Here is a 25649-nt window from a genome sequence, read left to right on the forward strand (position 1 = left end):
AACCCTGATCATTGGGAGCCTCCTGTGAATATTTCATGTCGCTGTCTGAGTCGATCAAATTTCTCCAAGCAAGTGAAGTGAAAGGCACGGGTTCAGTGAGGCAGCTGCTTAATGATTCTCAGCCCTAGGAGACCTTGGATAAAACCTGGCCAAGAAACAAAGCAGAGAATTTTTTTTTTCTAGCCCGGCCTATCCTGGAAAGGCCCTGTGTCACCCACACAAAGAAACATAATAAGCTGTCTCTCTTCCCGGCCGAGGGCTCGGAGCTCTCTGCAGGTGCACTGGCAGAGCACGGAGGGGTTGGCAAAGGGCAGGTCGCTTTGTTCTCCCCGCTGCCTCCCCCTCAGAAGTTGCTCATTACGGAGTGAGACGGTGGTGTTATATAACAAGAACTCGGCCTGCTTCCTACAGGAGAACAAAATATCTAAATGTCTTCAACACACAGTAAAGCAAGAGACCATAGAGAGGGCCCCTTAGACCTCAACAGACAGGCGATGCCTTGAAGTCATAATACACCCTAGACTTCTTGTGAGCTTCCTCTTACGGAGGCAAACACTTGTGTGATAAGGGCCTTCCAGAGTAGGGTCAACAGCAGCAAAGTCTGTCTTTCTAATAATTCTTGACCTTGCCCAGGCAACTTCCTCCATGGATCCCCAAGATCTTCTCAAACATTTGCTATAAAATAACTTTACACACACATACAACCATATTTAGTTTTTCAAGTCTCCCTTGCACATCAGCAAAGAATAATTATACAGACTCCCTTTTAATTAACAGGCGTCTCGTTCCTATAACCGTGTATCTCCTGTGACGTGAATGAGGAAGATAGCACCCAGGAGGTGAAAATGAGTGCAGTTGCTGTTTAACCCTTCAGAAACTTATGAAACTGCTGCAGAAAGAATGTGATTTCGGAGCAGAAATATGTAGGGCAAAAATGCTACAAGCCACTGAAGCACAAAAAAACAGGAGCCCTGGAGGCCGTGAGCCTGTGGACACTCGTGCGTGTACCTTGCTGAGTCCAGTCATACCTACCCAGGTCCCTTGGGGTCAATCGGTGACGTCTCAGGGTTGGGAGCAGACCAGAGAAAGTCTTATTCAGGGAAATAAACAGCAGTCAGGCCAAAAAGAAAGTTTAAATTAGGGGTCCCCAAACTTTTTACACAGGGGCCCAGTTCACTGTCCCTCAGACCGTTGGAGGGCCGGACTATAAAAAAAACTATGAACAAATCCCTACGTACACTGCACATATCTTATTTTAAAGTAAAAAAAAATGGGAACAAATACAATATTTAAAATAAAGAACAAGTAAATTTAAATCAACAAACTGACCAGTATTTCAATGGGAACTATGGGCCTGCTTTTGGCTAATGAGATGGTCAATGTCCGGTTCCATATTTGTCACTGCTAGCCGTAACAGGTGATATGACGCGCTTCCGGAGCCGTGATGCTTGCATCCCACGTCACCAGAAGTATTACTGTACGTGAGCCATACTGCGCTTTGTGGCGCCACCACATACAGTACTCCCGGAGCACAGGATGAGGATGGATCCTGTGCTCCTCTTACTGACCACCAATGAAAGAGATGCCCCTATCGGAGGTGCAGCGGGGGCCCGATAAATGGCCTCAGGGGGCCGCATGTGGCCCGCGGGCCGTAGTTTGGGGACCCCTGGTTTAAATCATGGTCATCTAGGAGAAAAATACAAGATTGAAGCAGAAATGTAGAGATATGGGGTGAGGCAACTTCATGTGTAGAAAAATAAGCAAGAAGCTGGGAAGGTCAGGTAGGGAGGTCAAGTGCTACATGAGTCAGGGTGAAAGGTATAGATAGATGATAGATAGATAGATAGATAGATAGATGGATGATAGATAGATATAGATTGAGAGAGGGAAAGAGAGAAAGAGAGAAGAAAGACTTATTTTCAAAGATTGGCTCATGTCATTGTGGGGGCTGGCACCTCTAAAATCCATGGGAAAGCCAGCATGCTGGAAACTTTAAGTAAGAGCTGGTGTTGCAGGCTTGAGGACGCAATGTGTAGGGCAGGCCAATAGGATTTCAACTCAGGTAAGATTTTTACACTACGGTCTTGAGGCAGAATTTCTCCTTCTCCAAGAAACCTCAGATTTCTTTCTTAAGAACTGGTTGGCTAAAGACTACTCAGATCATGAGAGGGTACTCTCTTTTACATAAAATCAACTGACTGTAAGTGTTCACCATGTCTACAAAGTACCTTCAGAGCAAAATCTGAACTAGTGTGTGACCAAACACCTAGGCACCGTAGCCTAGCCAGTAGATACATAAAATTAACTACCACATGGCATTTAAGGGTGCCCAACAGAGCCAAACGTTTCCTGGGTTCCTTATATCATAGAGATTTAGGGCTAAAAGAGACTCTATAGATGAGGAATATAAGAACCAGATAATAGTAAAGAGTGACCCTTGGGTCAGTCAATACAGAAGCTAGAACTTAAGTTTCCTAACCCCAATCGAATGTGTTTTGTTGTTGTTGTTTTTTGGTTTGGGGGTGTTTGTTTTCTTTTGTCAAACTCTGGAGCTAAGCTACCAAAGCCCCAGTGTCAAATCCCACACAGTCTCTCTCTTTTTCTTTCTTTCTTTTTTTTTTATGTGGGTTTCTTTTTTTTTTTTTTTTTTTTGTATTTCTCTGAAGCTGGAAATGGAGAGACACAGTCAGACAGACTCCCGCATGCGCCCGACCGGGATCCACCCGGCACGCCCACCAGGGGGCGACGCTCTGCCGCGACCAGAGCCACTCTAGCGCCCGGGGCAGAGGCCAAGGAGCCATCCCAGCGCCCAGGCCATCTCTGCTCCAATGGAGCCTCGGCTGCGGGAGGGGAAGAGAGAGACAGAGGAAGGAGGGGGGGGGAGTGGAGAAGCAAATGGGCGCCTCTCCTATGTGCCCTGGCCGGGAATCGAACCCGGGTCCCCCGCACGCCAGGCCAACATTCTACCGCTGAGCCAACCGTCCAGGGCCTCTTTCTTTTTTTTTAATCAAACTTGGTTGAGTATAAAAACAGACATGTGCTTTTAAATTAATGCCAGCTAGATCACATTCTACTCATCATCCAAATATCTATTTCTTCAATAACTCCAGGAGGAAGTTAGGAATAACAGAAGGCTAAGGACAACAACAAGATGCAAGAGTTTCCAAGAGACTGAGAAGCATATGTGGGTTTGGAGCCTTGCCCTTGTGGGTTTTAATTCCGAGTCAACCATGTCTCAGCAGCAATTACTTTGGAAAGTCTCATTTGCCCCGATGCTCATCGATTTGCAAAAATGAGTTATATCAACCTGGGCCTGCATATCAAGATAGGATTGTTCACTTTTCACTTGTTAGGGCAAAATGGCGAGATCAGCTTGTCTAGGATTTTTTGTGAATGAAGTGTTTGTCTTGGAACCATCTGGTCCACGCAGAGCATGGACTGTTTGCATCAAACCCACCTGGCATCCCTCTGAGGTCAGGATCCGCCTATGGCTGCCGTGCCTCCAGGAAACGCTTAGAGCAACAAAACCCTTGGCAAAAATACCCCACAAGAGCATCACGAATGAAAAAACTCTTCCCACAACGGAACAATCACCAGAGAAGCCAGGCGTTTTCTGTGGGAACCAGGGTATACTTGAAGGAATCACCCAGAGACCGAGGCAGAGAGAGACAATCTGTTATCCTTCTCCCGGTTTGGCCCGCTTTTATTTCCCTAAAATTGCAGTGTGCAATGTGTGGGTGTTACCATGCTGTTCCCCACCCCACCCCCACCCCGCACTGCATTTGAGCAAGTATTTGTCAGTTCAAGCGGTATATATTGAACAATAAGACTAGCCAATTCAGAGCTTATTACGTGCCAAGGAATGTTCTGAGCATTTTACGTGAACCAACTCATGGAATCCTCACAACCACCCTATGAGGCAGATGCCATGATTTTTATTTTTTTTAAGTGGGAAGATGAAACATAGATTAAGTCAGAGAAAGCTTAAATTTCCTAAACAAGTGCCATAGTTCATCAACACTGAGAGGAATTTTTGTCACATTTTAACATCACTGAAATTAGAATGTGCCCTACAGTTGATGGCAGAGTAGCATTAATTGACAACTTTCTTTCTTTTTTAGGGTTTTATTTATTGACTTTTTAAAAGAGAGGAGGAGGTAGAGAAGTGGTAAGGGTCAACTGGTAGTTGCTCCGCTTTAGTTGTTCATTGATTGCTTGTTGTATGTGCCTTGACCCAGGAAGTCCAGGGTTTCGAACCAGTGACCTCAGCATTCCAGGTCAATGTTCTGTTCACTGTGCCACCACAGGTCAGGCTCTTTCTTAGTGATGCTTAAAAGAGTGACGTGCTTTACAGTCAATGGCATCTGAAATTTGATGAGAAGCTGAAGGGGAGAACCCAGGCAGAGGGGTGCTGGAGTCCCCATTCTCGGGCCGTGTAGTAAGAAATTCTTGCTGCCCAGTGAGAAGGGAAGAGAAAAAAGGCCTTTGACTTCAGCCAGGAGTTCAGAAATTGCTGTGAGTAGGATTTCCGAGGAGACCACACCATTTACCTAGTTCTTAAATTGGTAACTAAAAAGTAAAACTTTACTTAGTTGGTTTGGAAATAGAAAAAAATCCAACGCAGCCTAATCCAGCTGCTCAGACGTCTTAATTTATTTTTTAATCTTCAGTGCTTTTTGATAAACAAAAATCTCATACTGGTTCCCTCCCTCCCTCTGACACCCCCAGGAATTCTGATATGCTGACCGTACCATCACCCCACTTAGAGTGAATCTTTGACCTGAAAAACAGCTAAAGGTTTTCTTGTCCTGTGTGCATATGGGATTTGATCCACCTTTCACTTTCCCTATCTTCTCAAGCATAAAAATGTTCACATAGTACTAAGGTTAAATTTTTTAAAAGAATAAGGCTGAGTCAAAAGGTGAAGAGGGAGAATTAGATTTTCATGTGTTTGTGTGTGCATCTGTGTTTGGTTTGAATTTTTATTTGCTTTTGTTGTTTTGTTTTATATTTTGGGTTGGTTGGGGAGGAAATCCCTCTTTTAAAAAAAAAGAATATCTGTAATTTCAGCCAATTTATTATCCCTAGTATTTCTATCAACAACACATTGATTTTGTTGCCCAGGAAACTGGAGTTTCTGGAGAATTAATTACCTCATTCCAAACCAAGGGGGTCACTAAACACTCTGTTTTCAACTCTGTTTTCATAGGAAACAAAGGCCATTCCTTGTAGCTCACCTGAGTCTCTCTCGAGTCTGAAACCTGAGCCTCTGCTCATTCCTGGGATTTCGCACTTCCTGCTGCAAACCATATGTTAGGTTATAACAGGGAAAACCCTATAGTTAAGGTTGGGGTAGAGCGGGGCGGGAGGGGGGGAAGGGATGAGGTCACAAATCTCTGCAGGAGGCAATCGCTGCTCTAGCCCAAAGCTGCTAGAAAATACATGTTCCAATAAATTAGCTTGTTTTCATAGCTCTCCAACTTCAACATTCGGCTCTGTACAGTTGGAAGTGTCTTTCCCTTTACTGCGTGTCCAACGTGGGCCCTTTCTTAGACATCTGCAAAAGCTAGTGGCTAGCCCTCCCTGGCCTGTAATCTGCCTGGATTCTGTTCCCTGCACCTGGAAAGTTATTTTAATTTGATTCATTTTCACTCCTCTCCTTTCTTTGGTGGAGACACCATGTCAGGAGGGCCTGGGGGCCGTGAGGTCTCCAGAGTCACTAACTCAGACTGAGGCTTTTTAAGGGGCCTTGTGCTGAGAACCCACAGAGGGCTCCGGCAAAAGATGCCTGGCGGAGCTGGAGGAGAACACGAGGGGAGGGTTTGACTTCCCAGGGGCACAGGGAGGGGAATGAAGATTCTCTGACATTTCCCCCCATCACCACTCCCCCTCACACTCACACACACACGAAGAAAACCCCAAGACTCCTGTTACCAATCTGAACCAGAAGAAATCTGTCACCAGCGATGGGAACACAATCACTGTTCCATAAGCAGAGGACAGGAGGACTGTTCCCCTAAAAATGACCGGCACAGAAGTGACTCGTGTCGGGATGCTGGAAGAGAAAGAGAACAGGTTTGAAATCTGGCAGATCTAAATTTGAATCCTGGGCCCTGGCCGGTTGGCTCAGCAGTAGAGCGTCGGCCTGGCGTGCGGGGGACCCGGCTTCAATTCCCAGCCAGGGCACACAGGAGAAGCGCCCATTTGCTTCTCCACCCCCTCCCCTCCTTCCTCTCTGTCTCTCTCTTCCCCTCCCGCAGCCAAGGCTCCATTGGAGCAAAAGATGGCCCAGGCACCAGGGATGGCTCCTTGGCCTCTGCCCCAGGCGCTAGAGTGGCTCTGGTCCTGGCAGAGCGACGCCCCAGAGGGGCAGAGCTTCGCCCCTGGTGGGCGTGCCGAGTGGATCCCGGTCGGGCGCATGCGGGAGTCTGTCTGTCTCTCCCTGTTTCCAGCTTCAGAAAAATACAAAAAAAAAAAAAAAATTGAATCCTGGCTTTCCCACTTGCTAGCTGGGTGATCTGCTGTGAATAACCTGCGCTCTCTGAACCTCTGTTTCCTCCTCTGTAAAGTGAGGATTACGATATAAAATAGGATTTTTATGCAAATGAAATGATTTCATGTATTTGCAGTGCCCGACACATAAAGGCCCTGAGTAAAAGCTGTACCCTGTGCAATGACTGTATCATCCAGATATCTAGGACTTAGGGCTTCACATGGCCACACGAGAGGATAAGGGCCACGGCTTTGCTTCTGAGGGAGCAGCTCCCCAAGATAGCGTTTAGCTGCTTTTACTTTTTCCAACAAAGCTCAGCTGGATCCCATTCCTCAGCATATCTCAGCTGCTTTTCTCTGGGGCCTGGTGGGCCTCAGAAGTTAGAGCTGTGCTTTTTCCACTTCCAACAAGAGCCCAGGAATGTGGACCCTCTGGCCTCGCAGGAACTGTGCTGTTCGGACCAATCTGGTTTAATGCTACGGACAATTTACTGTCTCGTGCACTTTCAAAAACAACTTACAGAGATAGCTTCTCTTTCTTCCAGCTCTGTTCCTTGAATTGACTTCCGTAATAAGCTCAAGTTAGAAGCCACATGGCTGATTGCTTCTTCCATTAATCCTTTATGCGGCCTGTGAAGTCTCCGTTCTGCCTGGTCTGGGAGCCCCACCTGCGCCTACTCCGTGAAGCCCTCTCGGGTTGCCCAGCGCCCTCTGTCCCTCCCTTCCCAGCACTCCTGCGGCAATGTTAATCAGCCCCTGATGGCTTAGCGGGAAAGGCTCCCCTTGCGCCATAGCACTCTGGTCGTCCCTCCTGCTTGCTGTCATGTCCCTTGACTGGGGCTGCCAGATAAAATACAGGATGCCCAACTAAATTTGAATTTCAGAGAAGCAACAAATACCTTCTTGGGATAACTATGTCCCAAGTATTGCATCCTGTATTTTTTATGCGACATCTGGCGACAATAAGGCCGGACTCTCATGCCTCTGCTTCTACAACAGCCCTTCGCATAGAAGTGAGACTGTTCTGGCCCCCACACACAGTAACTATTAGCAACAACAACTATTAGCAATAACTATTAGCAACAACAACTACAGCAAACGTTTATCATGCACTGAGTTCCTATGTTTGCCACATAGCATAGACTGGGTCATGGATGCTAAATCCATAGGCTGGGTCAAGGAGAGGACACACGTACATAATAAAGCACGTTGTTGACAACGCAAGGTGGAATTTGGTTTTTTAAAAGGCAGCGTAGTTTAAAGATTGAGGGATGTTCCTCTAAGCCACATAGTCCAGCTCTGTCGTTTACTGTCCCTCTGACTGTGGGTGTTTACCTAAATCTCTTCTTATTTTCCTTATTATAAAATGATGTCTCCCCCCCACACACCAACCTGTTTAATTCAGATAATACACTAGAGGTAAATGAAATAATACATTAAGGACAAAGCATGGTGCCCAGCGCCGAGTTAGTTCTCAAGAACTGTTAAGGGTATCCTGATGACAGAGACGGTGTCACTCTCATTGGAAATTAGAGAGGGAAGAAGCTCTTTGGCTCGGGTGATCAGCAGAGACTTGAACGACCGGGAAATGTGACAAGTCGAGGTAGCAGGACAGTGGAAGGGTAGGAGGCAGTTTGGTGAGTCAAATGGTGAGTAGACTGATTTGCCAAAAATGAACAACCTAGCTGCTTCAGTCTGTGTGGTGTTAGTTAAAAACCTTCTTTACCATCAAAAATGTTCTGTTCATCTAAGTGAGTTTTTTTTTAATTTTTTTTAATTTTATTTTTATTTTATTTATTCATTTTAGAAAGGAGAGAGAGATAGAGAGAGAAGGGGGGAAGGAGCAGGAAGCATCAACTCCCGTATGTGCCTTGACCAGGCAAGCCCAGGGTTTCGAACCAGCGACCTCAGCATTTCCAGGTCGATGCTTTATCCACTGCGCCACCACAGGTCAGGCCATCTAAGGGAGTTTTAAGTCCTTGCAGCTAGAAATCTTACTGTCTTGACAAAAATGATTTGTAAGTCTAAGGATGCAAATTGAATCTAAGAGCATAATGAATTTTTTTTAAGAAAATTTCTAAGCTTTTCATAAGGGGATAATCTTCACCAAGGTACGGAGATATTTTATTGCCTGAATCTATCTCTCAGTTGACAATAAAGAGAGTTGTACACGGTTGACCATGAACCATGAGAATCCTCTCCAAAAATGTCTTTTTCCTCCTTCTTTCCTGCAGGAAGTCTCGGACGCAGAAGCATGGACCCAGCACTCGGGACCTTTTGCAGAATCTGGGCTTCCGGTGCGGTTTGTGCTCTGAGCCGGGGCTGTGGGAATGAAACCACAGAGGGTGCCAGATGGCAGGGTGTGGGAAGTCTCGGGCTGGAAAGGGATAGCCAACATAAACAAGCGACTGGAGGTCTGAAAAATGAATGGATAAACATCCAGACCAAAGTCAACAGTGCTGGAGGATCCAACCCGGTCTCCACAGTGGGGACGCTCCAACACTCCAGGTCAGTCTCCGGTCCCTGAAAGAACATTTGTGCATCTGATTCTTAAGCATCCCTGCCTTGGGGCATTGGGTGGAAGGAAGCTCACACAGCTTCTGTAGCGATGCAGGAATTGTGAGTAGTTTCGTCAGTATGACTTTCTGTAAGATTTCTGCTTAAACATCAGATGACTGGATACCGGTTGCTATTAAAGAGGTAATAATGTTCGTTTTAAAAATATGACCCTGGTACTGTGTTTATGTTTTTAAAATAATCCTTATTTTTCGAGCTACATATTAAGCATTTATTAGGTGAAATCATATGAAGTGGGGTTTTTTTGCTTCAAAATAATCCAGGAATAGAGGCTGGATTCTCCCTGCTTTCACATATGATCCAAAAAGCTTAGCTTTTTGTATCATTTTAAAAAATCCCAACCAGGCTCTAATAGAATATATATCTTAATTTTCGTTTGTTCATTTGTTTTGTTTTAGCACAAAGAGCATTTTTTTCAGGTCTACATAGAACAAAATGAATAGGCACACTGGCAAAATGAAGACATTTGGAGCCACAGTATAAAAATCTTAACATACCTAAATATCTCGTGACAGAATGTCTATACTTGTCTATAAATTCACAGTCAGTATAACTGTGAATATTACGTACATAATACTATTGATATTCTTACTTTTCTGGATAACTGGATTGTGTAGACCTACCTGATCTAGGGAAACAGTACATACATTCAAGGAGCAGAACTTACGGTGTGGCTCCGAAGGCATGTTTCAGTCTAGCGGTTATTACTTGGTTAGCTGATGGCCCGTCTGCAGCTCAGTGGGGTCCTGACACAGACTGGGCCAAAAAGAGAAAACTACTTGAAAGTAAGGAGTCTAACTCCCTGTCCAAAAAGTCCCTGCTGGAATTCTTCTCTGACTCAACACATTTCCTCGTAGCCTTCTGGTACGATGGATTTTTTGTTTATTTGGTTTGCCTTTTCAATCTCTGATAAATTTGAATTACACTCTATGATGTGTGCTATGAGAAAAAGAAAGAAGACAAACATGCAAACTGTTTAGAATCTTTGTTTAAACTGGAATAACCGATTCAGCTTTGAAAGTAATACACGATCATTTCCTGACCAGCAGAAGACCCCAAATCCTGTGTGACCGGAGTTAGTATGCATGCAACTAACATGCCTCGAGTTTCTTTGCCGTCCTTGGGAATGCCCCGCTGTTTTCTCTAAAATATGCTTGGCACAGGCCAGGACTAGGTAATCTTACTCTGTTCGCGAAGTTGCTGGAAAACCGGCACATGTCGTATCGTACCGTTTCAAATGCAGGGAAGAGTCAGATGATCCCGCACAGCCTGCACAGCACGGGGAGGCCATGTGCAGCCTGGCTGCTCTGCTCGCAGCGTCCAAATCAATTATGCTCTAATCAGGGCTGTTTCCGGAACTGGTAGGATGGAGGTTCAGAGTGAAAAGGAAAAATTGTTATTTCTCTCCAGATCCTGTTTGCATCAGCAGACTCCATCTGAGACACATCCTGTTTGACCTCTGGCGTAGCGGGGGAGGGAAACCGTTTTTGTTTGACTTTTGACTGTCACAGATAGGAGGGCCTCCACTTTTTTCTTTCTTTCTTTGTTTCCTTTTCTTTTTTTTCTTTTTTTAAGAAAAAGCTTGACTTAACATTCAACGTGAGTCATCTTCAGTTCATAAGGAGACACAGTTTGGACTCTTCATCTTCTCCAATAGAGATCCCTAGCTCACGGAAGCCCCAGGAGGCTTGTTTAAAATGTCCATTTCCAGCCCTACCTTCAACACAGTCTTCAGGAAGGCGCGAGTCTGCCTGTCTGACAAACGGTGCCGGTGATTCTCAAGCGCAGTCAAGTTCAAGAACTTGCATCAGGACGAGAACTGCTCAAATTCATGTTCCTAATCTTAGACCACTGATTCAAACCAGGCCACTGACTCCAACCATGCTGTGACGCTGGGAAAAATGTTTTGAATTTTGACATTTAGAAGGGACCACCAAAAGAGATGCCCCTGCTTGCGGGTCCAGTAAGACTTTAAGGATGTCAGTTCCGTACATTCCCAGGGAGTGGTTGGTGCACACTGGGGGGTGAGTATGCAGTAACAGAGGGTTGGCCTGAAGGTTACTGTCAGACCCTTACCAAGTTTTCACCAAGGCATGTCAGAAAGAGAAAAATGAGGGTAAAGTTACATTTATTCAGATTACTTTGTGATTATGATCACCAGATCTTTCTGGCTGAAACATCTATCTCAGTGTGTTTGAGCCACTATAACAGAATACCACAGATTGGCTAGCTTATAAATAATAGAAATTTACTGTTCATCATTCTGCAGCCTAGGAAGTCCAGGATCAAGGTGCTAATATGGTCAGCTTCTGGTGAGGGTCCCCTTCCCGGTTTATAGCCGGCACCTTCTCAGTGTGTCCTCACATGGTGAAGGGGCTAGGGACTTTGAAAAAGCCTCTTTCATAAACCCTAATCTCATGCATAAGGGTGCCACTCTCATGACTTAAGCACCTCCAAAGGCCTCACCTCCTAATACAATCACCTTTGGGAGTTGGGATTTCAACATATGAATTGGGGGTGGGGCACAATTTTTCAGACAATAGCAACATCTTATCTATTAGAGACTCATTTTCTATTCTTTTATTTTTTTTAAATAGTTGATACATGACACCATGCCCCTTACACAAAATTTAAAATGTACAAAAGTCTCCTAACACTGACCATGTGGGACATCTCCCTCCCACGCCAAAGTTTTGGGTCCCAAACCCAGAAGCAGTCACAGTGACTCGTTTCCTATTCTTCAAGAGATGCTCTATATATACACAAGCTGCTATGTTTATAGAAACTCTTTTTTTTTTTTTTTTTGTATTTTTCTGAAGCTGGAAACAGGGAGGCAGTCAGACAGACTCCTGCATGCGCCTGACCGGGATCCACCTGGCATGCCTACCAGGGGGCGATGCTCTGCCCATCCGGGGAGTCGCTCTGTTGCAACCAGAGCCATTCTAGCGCCTGAGGCAGAGGCCATGGAGCCATCCCCACCGCCCCGGCCATCTTTTGCTCCAATGGAGCCTTGGCTGCAGGAGGGGAAGAGAGAGACAGAGAAGAAGGAGAGGGGGAGGAGTGGAGAAGCAAATGGGCGCCTCTCCTATGTGCTCTGGCCGGGAATCGAACCTGGGACTTCTGCACGCCAGGCCGACGCTCTACCACTGAGCCAACTGGCCAGGGCCTAGAAACTCATTTTTAATCCATCAGGCAGCATCTTGCACCTTGCTTGTTTCACTTAACAACATATTAAAGAGATGCTTCCATATCAGTACACTTGGGAAATCTTTTTTTTTTAATTATTCAATGATAAGTTGCTATATTTATTTGAACATTTTTTTAAATGCCCTAAAATGTACACACACACACACACATACACACACATTCACAGCCTCCTATTAGAGCTCCAAAAATGAGGGTTTTTTTTGTTTTTGTTTTTTTTCTGAAGCTGGAAACAGGGAGAGACAGTCAGACAGACTCCCGCATGCGCCCGACCGGGATCCACCCGGCACGCCCACCAGGGGCCACGCTCTGCCCACCAGGGGGCGATGCTCTGCCCCTCCGGGGAGTCGCTCTGCAGAGACCAGAGCCACTCTAGCGCCTGGGGCAGAGGCCAAGGAGCCATCCCCAGCACCCGGGCCATCCTTGCTCCAATGGAGCCTTGGCTGCGGGAGGGAAAGAGAGAGACAGAGAGGAAGGAGGGGGGAGTAGAGAAGCAAATGGGCGCTTCTCCTATGTGCCCTGGCCGGGAATCGAACCCAGGTCCCCCGCACGCCAGGCCGACGCTCTACCGCTGAGCCAAACAGCCAGGGCCACAGCTCCAAAAATGTTTTAAAACATTTTTCTAGTCCATGAAATCTAAAAGCTGAAGCCACTGGCATAATACCAATAAATAATACTAATTTAACAATTACAGTATTATAATTAAGGTTTTATAATAAAATATTTATACAATAATGATTTGTTAAACAACTTATTAAATAATAATGACACACATTTCAGAATCAAATGCTTCTGGGCACACGTCCTACTTCTGTCATTTCCGGCTCTAAGAACTTAGATAAGTTACTAATTTCCCTGAGCCAGTTTCCTCATTTAGCAAAACGGAGGGTGGGGTGGGAAATAAAACCTCCCTCCTGAAGTTGTAAAGTTTAAATAAATAATGTGTAGAAAGCACCTTGAGCCTTGGACCCAAGAAATTATCAGTTCATGGGACACGGCTACAGAGAGCTGGCAACAGATGAGTGCTGCAGAGAGGTTATGTAAGGGCTGGAGGTGTGCATTGACTTTGGCAGTTGGAAGATCAATGAAGACTCAGACAGAGCTCAGCCGGGTATTAGAAGCAAACACCAGAGTTGGCAGAAGGGGAGAGAAGGAGGTCGATGGTGAGGTCATGCATCGTTGTTGAAGTTGGGCACTACATGGTGTCTCAGAGCATTTTCATTTCATTTTCTTTTTTTATTTTAATTGATTGCTTTTAGGGGAGGGGGAGGGGGAAGAGAGAGAGAGAGAAAGAAGCATTCATTTTTTGTTCCATTTAACTTGTGCATTCATTGGTTGCCTCGTGTATGTGCCCTGCCTGAAGATCGAGCCTGCAACCTTTGCATTTTGGGACAAGGCTCTAAAGGACTGAGCTAACAGGCCAGGGTCCCTCATTTCATTTTCAACAACTATCAACTCATGGCCGATTTTCCCGCACATTCCCTGCATCTCCCCCCCTATATCATTTGAACCAAATACTAGTATCTCTAAGTATTTCATATTGTTTCATTTCTAAGTATTTCAGCATGAGCATCTAAAATATAAAGATTTTTAAAAACAAAACCGCAATACCATATTCACCCCTTAAAAAGTAACAGTTCTTAACATCATCAAACATCCAACTGTTCAAACTGCCAGTGGTCTTAAGGATGTCTACTTTATTTTACCAGATTATTTGGATCAAGATCCAGATAAGATTGACACACTGCAAAAAGCCTTTTTAAAAAGTCAGTAAGCTCTCTCTCCATTTCTCCTTTTTCCTTCTTATAATTTATTTGTTGAAGAATTGTCTTTCTTTCTGTTTCCTTCAGCCTGAATTTTACGGATTGCACCCTTGTCAAATAGTGTAACATTCCTCTCACTCCTCCTTAACTGCTATATTTTCTAAAAATTGGAATTACATCTGAAGACCTGGTTAGAGGCAGTCTTGATGGGGGGAGGGGATGAGACTATCTCATAGGGTTTGCTTCTATCAGTTTTTCCTGTGTCCTGTTTTCTTTTTTTTTTGTATTTTTCTGAAGTTGGAAACAGGGAGGCAGTCAGACTCCCGCATGCGCCTGACCGGGATCCACCCAGCATGCCCACCAGGGGGCGATGCTGCCCATCTGGGGCGTTGCTCTGTTGCAACCAGAGCCATTCTAGCGCCTGAGGCAGAGGCCAACTTTGCTCCAATGGAGCCTTGGCTGTGGCAGGGGAAGAGAGAGACAGAGAGGAAGGAGAGGGGGAGGGGTGGAGAAGCAGATGGGCACTTCTCCTGTGTACCCTGACGGGAATTGAACTGGGACTTTCACACGCCAGGCCGATGCTCTACCACTGAGCCAACCGGCCAGGGCCTTCTTTTTTTTGTGATGTGAGCAGTCACTGATGTTCAATATCAAGTCCCCCAATGTTTTTGGTTTTCCCATTGTTTTGCCCACTGTCATCCAGTGAACTCTTTTTTCTGGGCAAGGTTGAGTCACAGATTAAGGTCTCCCAGTTTTGGACCGCTAAGAATTTTCAGAAATCCACCACAAGATTATACTTTTCAGAATGATGTTTTCCCAGTTTTATTGAGATAGAATTGGCATATATCATTGTATTAGTTTAGGGTGTACAACATAATTATTTGATGTATTATATTGCAAAATAATCATTACCATAATAAGTTAGTTAACATCTATTACCTTGCATACAGGGTGTGACAAAAGTAAGTTTACAGATGTTTGTATGGGAAATAATGTAATAAATAATAAATAATAATACAAGAATAATGTGTTCCACGTACTCTCAACTGTAAACCTGCTTTCCCCCACCCTGTAGTTACAAAGGTTTTGTGTGTGTGTGTGTGTGTGATGAGAACTTTGAAGATCTACTCTCTTAGCAACTTTAAAATATACAAGACAGTATTGTTAGCTATAATCACCATGTTGTACGTTGCATCCCCAGAACTTACTTGTCTTATAACGGAAACTTTGTACCTTTTTCCCACAGTCACCCCCACACTCCATCTCTGGCAGCCACTTCTCTGTTTCTGAGTTCAAGTATTTATATTCCAGGTTTTTTATAAGTGAGATCATACAATATTTGCCTTTCTCTGACTTATCTCACTTAGCATAATATCCTAAAGTTCTAAAAATGTTGTCACAGATGACATGATTTTCCTCTTCTTGTGACTGAATAATATTGCATATATGAATGTATAGCATATGTATATACATTTTCTTCATTCATTCATTTGCTGATGGACACTTAGGTTGTTTCCATATCTTCCATCCAAGTACTAACCAGGCCCGACCCTGCTTAGCTTCCGAGATCAGACGAGATCGGGCGCGTTCAAGGTGGTATGGCCGTAGACTGTTTCCATATCTTGACTACTATAAATAATGCTGCAGTGAACATGGGGTACAGCTATCTTTTCTAGATAGTGATTTTGTTTTCTTCAGATATATACCCAGAAGTGGAATTGCTGGATCATATGGTAGTTCTATTTTTAACTTTTTGAGTAAACTTATAGTGGCTACACCAATTTGCGTTTCTACTAATGGTTCACAAATTTTCCCTTAACTCCACATCCTTGCTTACACTTGTTATCTCTTGTCCTTTTTTATGAGTGGTGTGAGGTGGTATCTCATTGTGGTTTTGGTTTGCATTTCTCTGATAATTAGGGATGTTGAGCATCTTTCCACATACATCTTATTGGCCACTTGTATGTCTTCTTTGGAAAAATATCTATTTAGTTCTTGTGCCCATTTATTAATCAATTGTTTGGTTTTTGCTATTGAGTCATGTGAGTTCTTTATATGTATATTTTGAGTATTAACCCCTTGTTAGATACATGATGTCCAAATATTTTCTACCGTTTCGTAGCTTGCCTTTTCATTCTGTTAATGGCTTCCTGTGCTGTGCAGAAGCCTTTTAGTTTGAGGTAGTCCCACTTGTTTCTGTTTTCATTGCCTTTGCTTTTTGGTTTCAAATTCAAAAAATCATCGATGCCCTGGCCGGATAGCTCTGTTGGTTAGACTAGAGCAGGGGTCCCCAAACTTTTTACACAGGGGGCCAGCTCACTGTCCCTCAGACCATTGGAGGGCTGGACTATAAAAAAAACTATGAGCAAATACCTATACACACTGCACATATCTTATTTTAAAGTAAAAATACAAAACGGGAACAAATACAATATTTAAAATAAAGAACAAGTAAATTTAAATCAACAAACTGACCAGTATTTCAATGGGAACTATGCTCCTCTCACTGACCACCAATGAAAGAGGCGCCCCTTCTGGAAGTGCAGTGGGGGCTGGATAAATGGCCTCAGGGGGCCACATGCGGCCTGCGGGCTGTAGTTTGGGGACCCCTGGACTAGAGCCCTGGTTGGCAAACTGCGGCTCGCGAGCCATATGCGGCTCTTTGGCCCCTTGAGTGTGGCTCTTCCACAAAATACCACGTGTGGGCGCTACCTCGGTAAGGAATGTACCTACCTATATATTTATAGTTTAAGTTTAAAAAATGTGGCTCTCAAAAGAAATTTCAATCGTTGTACTGTTGATATTTGGTTCTGTTGACTAATGAGTTTGCCGGCCACTGGACTAGAGCATCAACCCAAAGCACAGAGGTTGCAGGTTTAATCCCCAAACAGGGCACATACAGCAACAGATTGATATTCTTCTCTCTCTCTCTCTTTCTCTCTCTCCCCTCCTCTCTGGCTAAAATCAATCAATAAATAAAAAATTTAAATCATTGACAAGATCAGTATCCAAGAGCTTACCCCTCTGTTTTCACCTAAGAGTTTTATGGTTTCCAGTCCTATGTTTACATCTTTAATCCATTTCAGACCTGGTCCTTTACCTATATTTTTCTGAACACAAAGAAGGGGAAATAGAGTAGAGTGATAGTTCTCAAAGCTCCATTTTTTTCTGATAAACTTTGCCCTGTTCTTGTGTTTCTTTCACTGAAACTGTCCCACTCCACAATCTTCTCCAGTAACTTTCTTGCTGGTTAATGTGCCTCTTCCACCTCTCCCCCTTCCCTTCTGATTCTGTATCAAGAGAGCCCACAGAACCATTCATCTGGCAATGACAGAATCCTTCTAAGGGCAGAACGAGTCACAAAATACAAAATCCTCTTTGGCTGTCAAGATAGGGAAAAGAATGGGAACTGTGCTGTGTAATCGTTTTTGTCCCTTCACAGGTGAATGAATGATGGATTAAACCAGGCCAAACTCCAGATGGGATGCAGAGACCCATGGAATGAGCTAAGAGGCGTCACCTGAGCAAAACCATGAGTTGCTGGAGGAAGAATGCGTGCCTATGACAAACTGCGTGCTGCAGTTAATGTTAATCAGTTGACCACAGGCACCTTGCTGGACTAGCAGGAATGTATTTGAGGCCAGAGATCATGCTAGGGCCTCCCTGGTAACTGTGTTAAAGGGAGGCAGTTACACTCTCTCTTTTTCTCTCTCTCCCTCTCTCTCTCTTTGCATATAGAGCTGGCATTCTTGACTCTGAACCTCATGCCATGCTCTGGTACGCTACCTCTTTTCATTTCTAAGCAAGCCATCCATGGTCAAAGCCTGACGGAAAAGCGCTGGGAAACTCCTGGGCACCAGGCCCACTATCCCAAGGTAAGCACATGATGGTCCAGGCAGGAGCCAAGGGGAAAGGGCTAGTTGCTTAGCTCTGAAAATATTCCAAGCTCCTTAGAAAAGATGTCGCTCCGGCCTCTCTTCCCTACAGCCTCTGCCAGGAAAATTTGAGCCCAGTTTAACAAACAGAAAGGTAGAAGACTTGACCTTGTGTTAAAATTGGTTATTTTCAAAAACGATACTCTGGTTTACTTAAAGGTGCAGTGCAAATAATTGGGTTCATATGTTTCACCAACTCACATGAAAAGCGAGTATCCATGTGAGTGGTAACTCTCTTTCACACAGAAAAATTCAAACTAAAAGAAGCAACCCAGCGGAGCTGGGGTTGCTCAGAGCTCAGGCTTTGGGATTAGACATACTTTGTCACACCCTGACTCCATCAATATTTAGCTGTGTATCTTTGAGCAGGTTGCTTAATCACTCTGATCCAGATTTTCCTTATCTATGAAATGAGGATAACTAACCATACCTACTATATAACATTGTCATGGGCACATGTGTGGGCACTTCACATTGAGCCAACCAGAGTATGGGTTCAAAAAAATATATCTGTTCTTGCTGCTAGGGGTTCTTAGAGAGTCAGACTTAATGACTGTGCACGATTTTTTAAATAAACTTTAAATTTTTGGAATAATGTTACATTTACAGAAAAGTTGCAAAAATAGTCCAGAGAATTCCATTTACCTTTTACCCAGACTTTTTTAAAGTTAACATCTGACAGTACTATGGTTGAGAAGCCAATATTGGTTTACTACTATTAACGGTTACTATTAAACTCAACATTTAATCCAGATTTCACAGTCTCTTGTTCTAGGATATAATCTAAGATATCACATTGCATTTGCAAGAATGTTTTTAATTGACACAACAATTAACATTATCAATCAATCAACTAGTGACTCCATAGTCAAAACCTAAATATGCCTTTCTAAATCACTTGAGAAGTATTGAAAATCAGTTCTTCTTTTAAGTAGTTTTTTTTTTACAAATTGATTGATCTATATGCTAATTATAAATTGACATAGTTAATCCTTTTGCATGGTTAAGGAAAAAGTCAAATGCAAGTTAGCATCTATCTGAATCATCACAATATTCATATTTGAAATGGGTAAGATTTTACTGTGTACATAATCATGGCTGGCAGCGATACATGTCTGGCACTTAGTAGGTCTTCAAAAAGTGTTGATTGGCCTGACCAGGTGGTGGCGCAGTGGATAGGGTGTTGGACTGGGGGATGTAGAGGACCCACGTTCGAGACCCCCGAGATTGCCGGCTTGAGCGCGGGCTTATCTGGTTTGAGCAAAATTCCACCAGCTTGAGCCCAAGGTTGCTGGCTCCACCAAGGGGTTACTCAGTCTGCTGAAGGCCCACGGTCAAGGCACATATGAGAAAGCAATCAATGAACAACTAAGGTGTTGCAACGCGCAATGAAAAACTAATGATTGATGCTTCTCATCTCTCCGTTCCTGTCTGTCTGTCCCTGTCTATCCTTCTCTCTGACTCACTCTCTGTCTCTGTAAAAAATAAAAAATTAAAAGAAAAGTGTGGATTGCCTGACCAGGCGGTGGCGCAGTGGATAGAGCGTCGGACTGGGATGTGGAAGACCCAGGTTCGAGACCCCGAGGTCACCAACTTGAACACGAGCTCATCTGGCTTGAGCAAAAAGCTCACCAGCTTGAGCCCAAGGTCACTGGCTCGAGCAAGGGGTTACTCAGTCTGCTGAAGGCCCGCGGTCAAGGCACATATGAGAAAGCAATCAATGAACAACTAAGCTGTCGCAATGAAAAACTGATGATTGATGCTTCTCATCTCTCTCTGTTCCTGTCTGTCTGTCCCTATATATCCCTCTCTCTGACTCTCTCTCTGTATCTGTAAAAAAAAAAAAAAAAAAAAAAGTGTGGATTGTACCTGACCTGTGGTGGTGCAGTGGATAGAATGTTGACCTGGCATGCTGAGGTTGCCGATTCAAAACCCTGGGCTTGCCTGGTTAAGGCTCATACCCATTCCTCCCCCACCACCTTTCTCTCTCTCTCTCTCTCTCTCTCTAAAATCAATAAATAAAATATTTTTTAAAGTATGGGTTGCTACCCTAAAGTAAAAGAGAATTCGAACCTCCTGACAACTTGATCTGCTTTACAGGCACAGTTAGGTGTATTTTGCCTTGAGCTGAGTCTTATTTTGAATGATCTCTCAGAGCCTGATTGCCCACAGAACCTGTTTGTACAAGAATCTGAGCAAATAAGACTTACTGTTTGGCAAACCAGGAATTCCTCTACCATCGTTCACTCAGCAACGATTGTCCCGAGGGGGGATCAATTCTGATGTTGAAAATAAATCATATTTACTTTTATCTCTGAAGAAAAAATATTCATGTGTGTGAATTCAGTTTCTTGGAGGTCAGTTGCGGTAGTTGCTATTTTTAATAAACAGTATTAACCAGGAATGATGACAATCACCAGGGTAGCTCTAGCAATGAAAAAGACAGAGATAAGGATGTCCAGCCAGCCGTGTGCTTCATGGTGTGACCAGGTGGTCTGCTGTAGCCATCCTGGGGCCTCAGGGGGGCTTTATGACAAGATCGGAGTGCAAGGGCATGGCCACCTTCACCAGTGTTAAATGCTGCGGCATTCATTGCATCTAAGTCATTCATTTCATTATTATTTTTTTTTTTTAGATTTTCTTTTTTTCTTTTTTCTTTTTTTTTTGTATTTTTCTGAAACTGGAAACGGGGAGAGACAGTCAGACAGACTCCCGCATGCGCCCGACCGGGATCCACCTGGCACGCCCACCAGGGGCGACGCTCTGCCCACCAGGGAGCGATGCTCTGCCCCTCCAGGGCATCGCTCTGTCGCGACCAGAGCCACTCTAGCACCTGGGGCAGAGGCCAAGGAGCCATTCCCAGCGCCCGGGCCATCTCTGCTCCAATGGAGCCTCAGCTGCGGGAGGGAAAGAGAGAGACAGAGAGGAAGGAGGGGGTGGGGGTGGAGAAGCAAATGGGTGCTTCTCCTATGTGCCCTGGCCGGGAATCGAACCTGGGTCCCCCACACGCCAGGCCAACGCTCTATCGCTGAGCCAACCGGCCAGGGTCTCATTACTCTTTTATTCAACATAAAATACCTTATCGAGTGGCCACTCCAGACCGTCTATTAGATTTCTGCTACTAAAAGTGTAGCCTGAGGGGCATTTGTTTACTTGGGGGCTGATTAGAAATGCAGAATTTCAGGGCCCACTCCAGTCTGAATCAGAATCTGCATTTTAACACGATCTGTAGGTGATTCTCATGTAAGAAATCCAAGAGCCAGGAACCCATCAGGAGACAAATGATCTATCTATTGGAGGGACTGTTGGTAAAGCTTTGGTCAATCACAGGACACCAGTAAAGAAGGGCAAAGGACCCCAAAACTAGTACTAGCAGAAAGCTCTTATTACCCAGCAGGAGTTGAAGCTGTAGGGAGAACTGCTCAATAGAACCCAGTGGTCTTTAGTCAAGAGAAGCAAACATTACCAAGCCGTGCCGTGGGAAGGAGCCAGCTAGGGAATAAATACCCCAACTTTTCTCTCATTCTCCTGCCAGTTCCTTTTAACATAGTACAAAGCCAGAGGGCAAGAGAGCCCAGTTGGTGCAGTCTGTAAAAATCACATGCCCTGGGCAAAGAGCACAATGGGAAAGAGTCTCTGATGGGGCCAACAGAGAATACCCATCATGCCATGAAATGTGGCCTCTTTTCTCAATGAGTTTGGTCTCTAGATCTTATGAACCTGTGGTTTGGAGGTGATCATAGCCCCTATTGTTCCAACTTAAACAAAAAGTATTTTTTCAAAGTGGCCTGGAATTTGATATTCTAGGATTCTCCTAGACCCTTCTTTCACAAGCTAACCATAAGTCATAGTAACTATTATATGGAAAGGCATTCAACTAGATACTAAGAAGGAGATAACAGTATTAGATATGGTCCCTGCCTTCAAGAAGCTTGTGATTTTAGGTGAAACTTTGCAAAGAGACTCAATCAATCAACCAGAATATACAGGAGTATATCAAGTTGAAACCAGACTGCTGGGTTTGAACCTCAGTCCTGACACTTCCTAGCTGTGGGGTTGTGGGCATGCTGCCTAACTTCTCCATGTCTCTGTTTTTTCCTCTGTGAAGTTGAAATGATAAGAGTTACCCGCCTCGATGGGTGCGGTGTTGGTGGTGAGGATTAAATGAGTTAGTACGAGAAAAGTATTGTATGTTCAGTGGTACCCACCGCATCGTCAACCTTCAAGTTATTAAAAACTAAGGATTAACCACATTCCCAGTGGCAGAGGGCTTCAAAGAACAAACTATTAGGTCTATGACATCAAGCTGCCCTTCTAAATTTTTGTATTTAAGTAAGTCAGTTAAATGAGAAAACACTAAGTACATAATTGTATGGTTGGCACAGGAATAAGGAAGAATTGAAACAAATAGTTGAGAAACCCTGATCCCCAGTTACTTCTAGCCCTTAGATTCCACTCAATGCCTTGTCTGAGTGTCCTTAGAGACTGAGAGACTTTCTAAGGGTACAGATGCCTACCAAACTTTCTAGTTTAGAGGTAAATGAAATGTAACTATAAAAATAGGAGCGCTTCTAAGAAACTGAAGTTGGTTGTATACTCACAGCTATTCTGTGCTATATAGCTGTGCTGATGGAAGTCAAGTATATTTGTCTGAGGGCAGAAGTCAGCTCTTAAGATTTTGTTTACCTACCTCTTAGTCAGGAGTTCTAAAACCGCAGGCTCCTTTTGTTAGATCCCACACTTTTCTTCACTTTTGGATGAACTTTTGACCTAAATTGTATTTCCAATCTTGAGTCATTTCATGGAAGGTCGTTAGTGACTGGTTAAGCACACACGTGCGTGCGCGCACATACACACAGTCATATATTACATCTCCAAGCCAACTGAATTACAGAAGAAACCAATTTGAAAACTTATTGAATTAAAGCCCTAGAAGAGAGAAATGGGTTTTATTGTTAGTGGTTGGCATAACAACTTAATATGCTAGAGAGTAATATGTGCTCTGTTCACATCGTTGGAGACTCTGACAAGTTCAAGGCCAGGCCTTTGCCTCTAAATCTTGTTGCCAAGGTAATGTAGCATAAGGCCAGAGTCCACTGAAATGAATACCTCTGACAGCTCATGCCAGCAGGAGCTATCTGATTAAAAGGGATCTTGAAAAAAAAAAAGAGAAAGAAACAGTTTTTTTTTTAAACAAGAGCAGGAGGTGAATGCGAAGGCGGGATATTGAAATATCCAACAGAAAATCTGGAGAAAAAAAAAGCAACCGATGGGTGCCAAGAAATATCTCAACAAAGGGGTCTGTTTTATTAGCAAGGGGTTGGTGATGTGTGAAGGGCTGCAGGCAGCCATGTTTGCAAGCAAAATGATACTGCCCCAGTTTGGTTCCCTGGCTCAAGTTCAGCAGAAGGATTTCACTTGATTGGTGGCCGCTCCCTTTCCCACCACAGATATTAATTTGACAGATCTTTTTCTGTGATAATTCATTAGAGAAAATAGTTTCTGAGGGACTTTATAGGTCACACTTATGTCCCGGTTAAAAAAAAAAAAAAAAAGGGAATCCACAAAATAACTCAACCCAGAGCAAAGGCCACTCGCATGCCACTGCCTTCAGCCATGCCGTTGCCTTCAGCCAATGGAATGACTTTTGGGATAATCTTCTGATTCATGTCCCTGTGTTCTGTTAGTTGAGGATTTACAGGAGAATATTCCCAGGTCTATGATCCTAGGGAATTCCTATTTTCTTAGTTGTTTTTTTTTGTATTTTTTTCTGAAGCTGGAAACAGGGAGAGACAGTCAGACAGACTCCCGCATGCGCCCGACCGGGATCCACCCGGCACGCCCACCAGGGGCGACGCTCTGCCCACCAGGGGGCGACGCTCTGCCCACCAGGGGCGTTGCTCTGTTGCAACCAGAGCCACTCTAGCGCCTGGGGCAGAGGCCAAGGAGCCATCCCCAGCGCCCGGGCCATCTTTGCTCCAATGGAGCCTTGGCTGCGGGAGGGGAAGAGAGAGACAGAGAGGAAGGAAGGGAGATGTGGAGAAGCAAATGGGCGCTTCTCCTATGTGCCCTGGCTGGGAATCGAACCCGGGTCTCCTGCACTCCAGGCCGACGCTCTACCACTGAGCCAACCGGCCAGGGCCTATTTTCTTAGTTTTATGTGCTAAATCTGGGATTTGTTCATGATCAAACTGTTGTCCTTAGAGTGTCTTATGCTCTAAGAATGGAGAAAAAGAACAAATCTTCAAGGTCATGACCATATTTTCCATCTCGATTTGATCCAGGTGGCACATGAATCATCCCTCCTTCCCACTTTCAAAGATTGAATGGGAATAATCAATAACTGGGAACATGTGGGTCACAGGGTAAAAGGTAGATTCTGAAAAGAGTTTAGAATCCAGACCAGCAACTCTAATTTAAAGTTCCTATGAATTCAGATCAGAGTATTATTTCATAAGCAAATAAGGAATGAAAATTTACCATGCTTATCCTATGCTATACGAGTAGCTTCTATTAATACAATACAAGAATTAATGGAGAGGATTTGGGCCTTAAGAATTATTGACCCAAATCAAACTCCTGCCTCTGCAATTGATTAGCTAAGTGACGTTGGCAAAATATTGAACATGTTTGGTCTCTGTTTCTTTTCTTTTTCTTTTTAGAATTTATTTATTGATTTTAGAGAGAGAGAGGGAGGGAAAGAAAGAGAGAAAGAGACAGAAACATCTAACTGTTCCTGTATGTGCCCTGACCGGGGATCAAACCCACAACCTTTGTGTATTGGGATGCCACTTTAACTAACCAAGCTCTCTGGCCAAAGCTAGTCTCTGTTTCTTAAGCTATAAAACAAGGTGGATGATCCACGCCTTTTCTTATAACAGTAGTTCTTTACCTGAAACACCCAAATCGCAGAGAGAACTTTTTAGAAATTCAGAATCCATGGACCCCGCCTCAATCTCTACTAAATCAAAACTTGTACTTTTCAAGAGCTCCACACATGATTCTGATCTGCATCACTGTTTAAAAGCAACAAAGATTATGCATAGCTTGTGAAGATAAACAAGCTACTATATGTGAATTGTCTTAAGCCCCTTGATCAAAGAAGGCTACTGTTAAACTTGCTTATTGAAATTAGGAATGTTGGAAACTTGGCACACATAAAATATTTACATTACCCTCTACTATCTGAAGTATTTGGCGATGTCCAAGCTTTAAATGAAAAGCTCTTTGAAGTAACTCTCTTTGTTCTCGGTTTGCAATATTCTCCTCAGACTTTATTGATCTGGACAGAGTGATGATTGATGTTTATCTAATCTCACTGGCACTGTTCTGAGTGCCTATAGGTGTTAGCTTATTTGATCTCATCCCCTCATATACACATGCTATGGAGAGATTAAGTAACCTGTCTAAAGCCTCATGGGTAATAACAGGTAGAGGTGGGCTTTGAACCCAGGAACCCCACTCCAGAGCTCTACTCTTGATCTTTGTGCTATTCACCACTTGGCAGGTCAAACATTTCTAATGAATAAATTGCTTGACTTTCTAAGTGAAAACAAAAGCCTATACATAGGAGTTTTTCTAGCTGAGATCATCATTTCATCAAGTGTGGTCCTTCGACTTCCTACATCTGAATGATACGAGAACTTATTAAAAATACAATTTCAGGCCCTGGCCGGTT

The sequence above is a fragment of the Saccopteryx bilineata genome, chromosome 7, assembly GCF_036850765.1.
Source record: "Saccopteryx bilineata isolate mSacBil1 chromosome 7, mSacBil1_pri_phased_curated, whole genome shotgun sequence".
NCBI lineage: Eukaryota > Metazoa > Chordata > Mammalia > Chiroptera > Emballonuridae > Saccopteryx > Saccopteryx bilineata.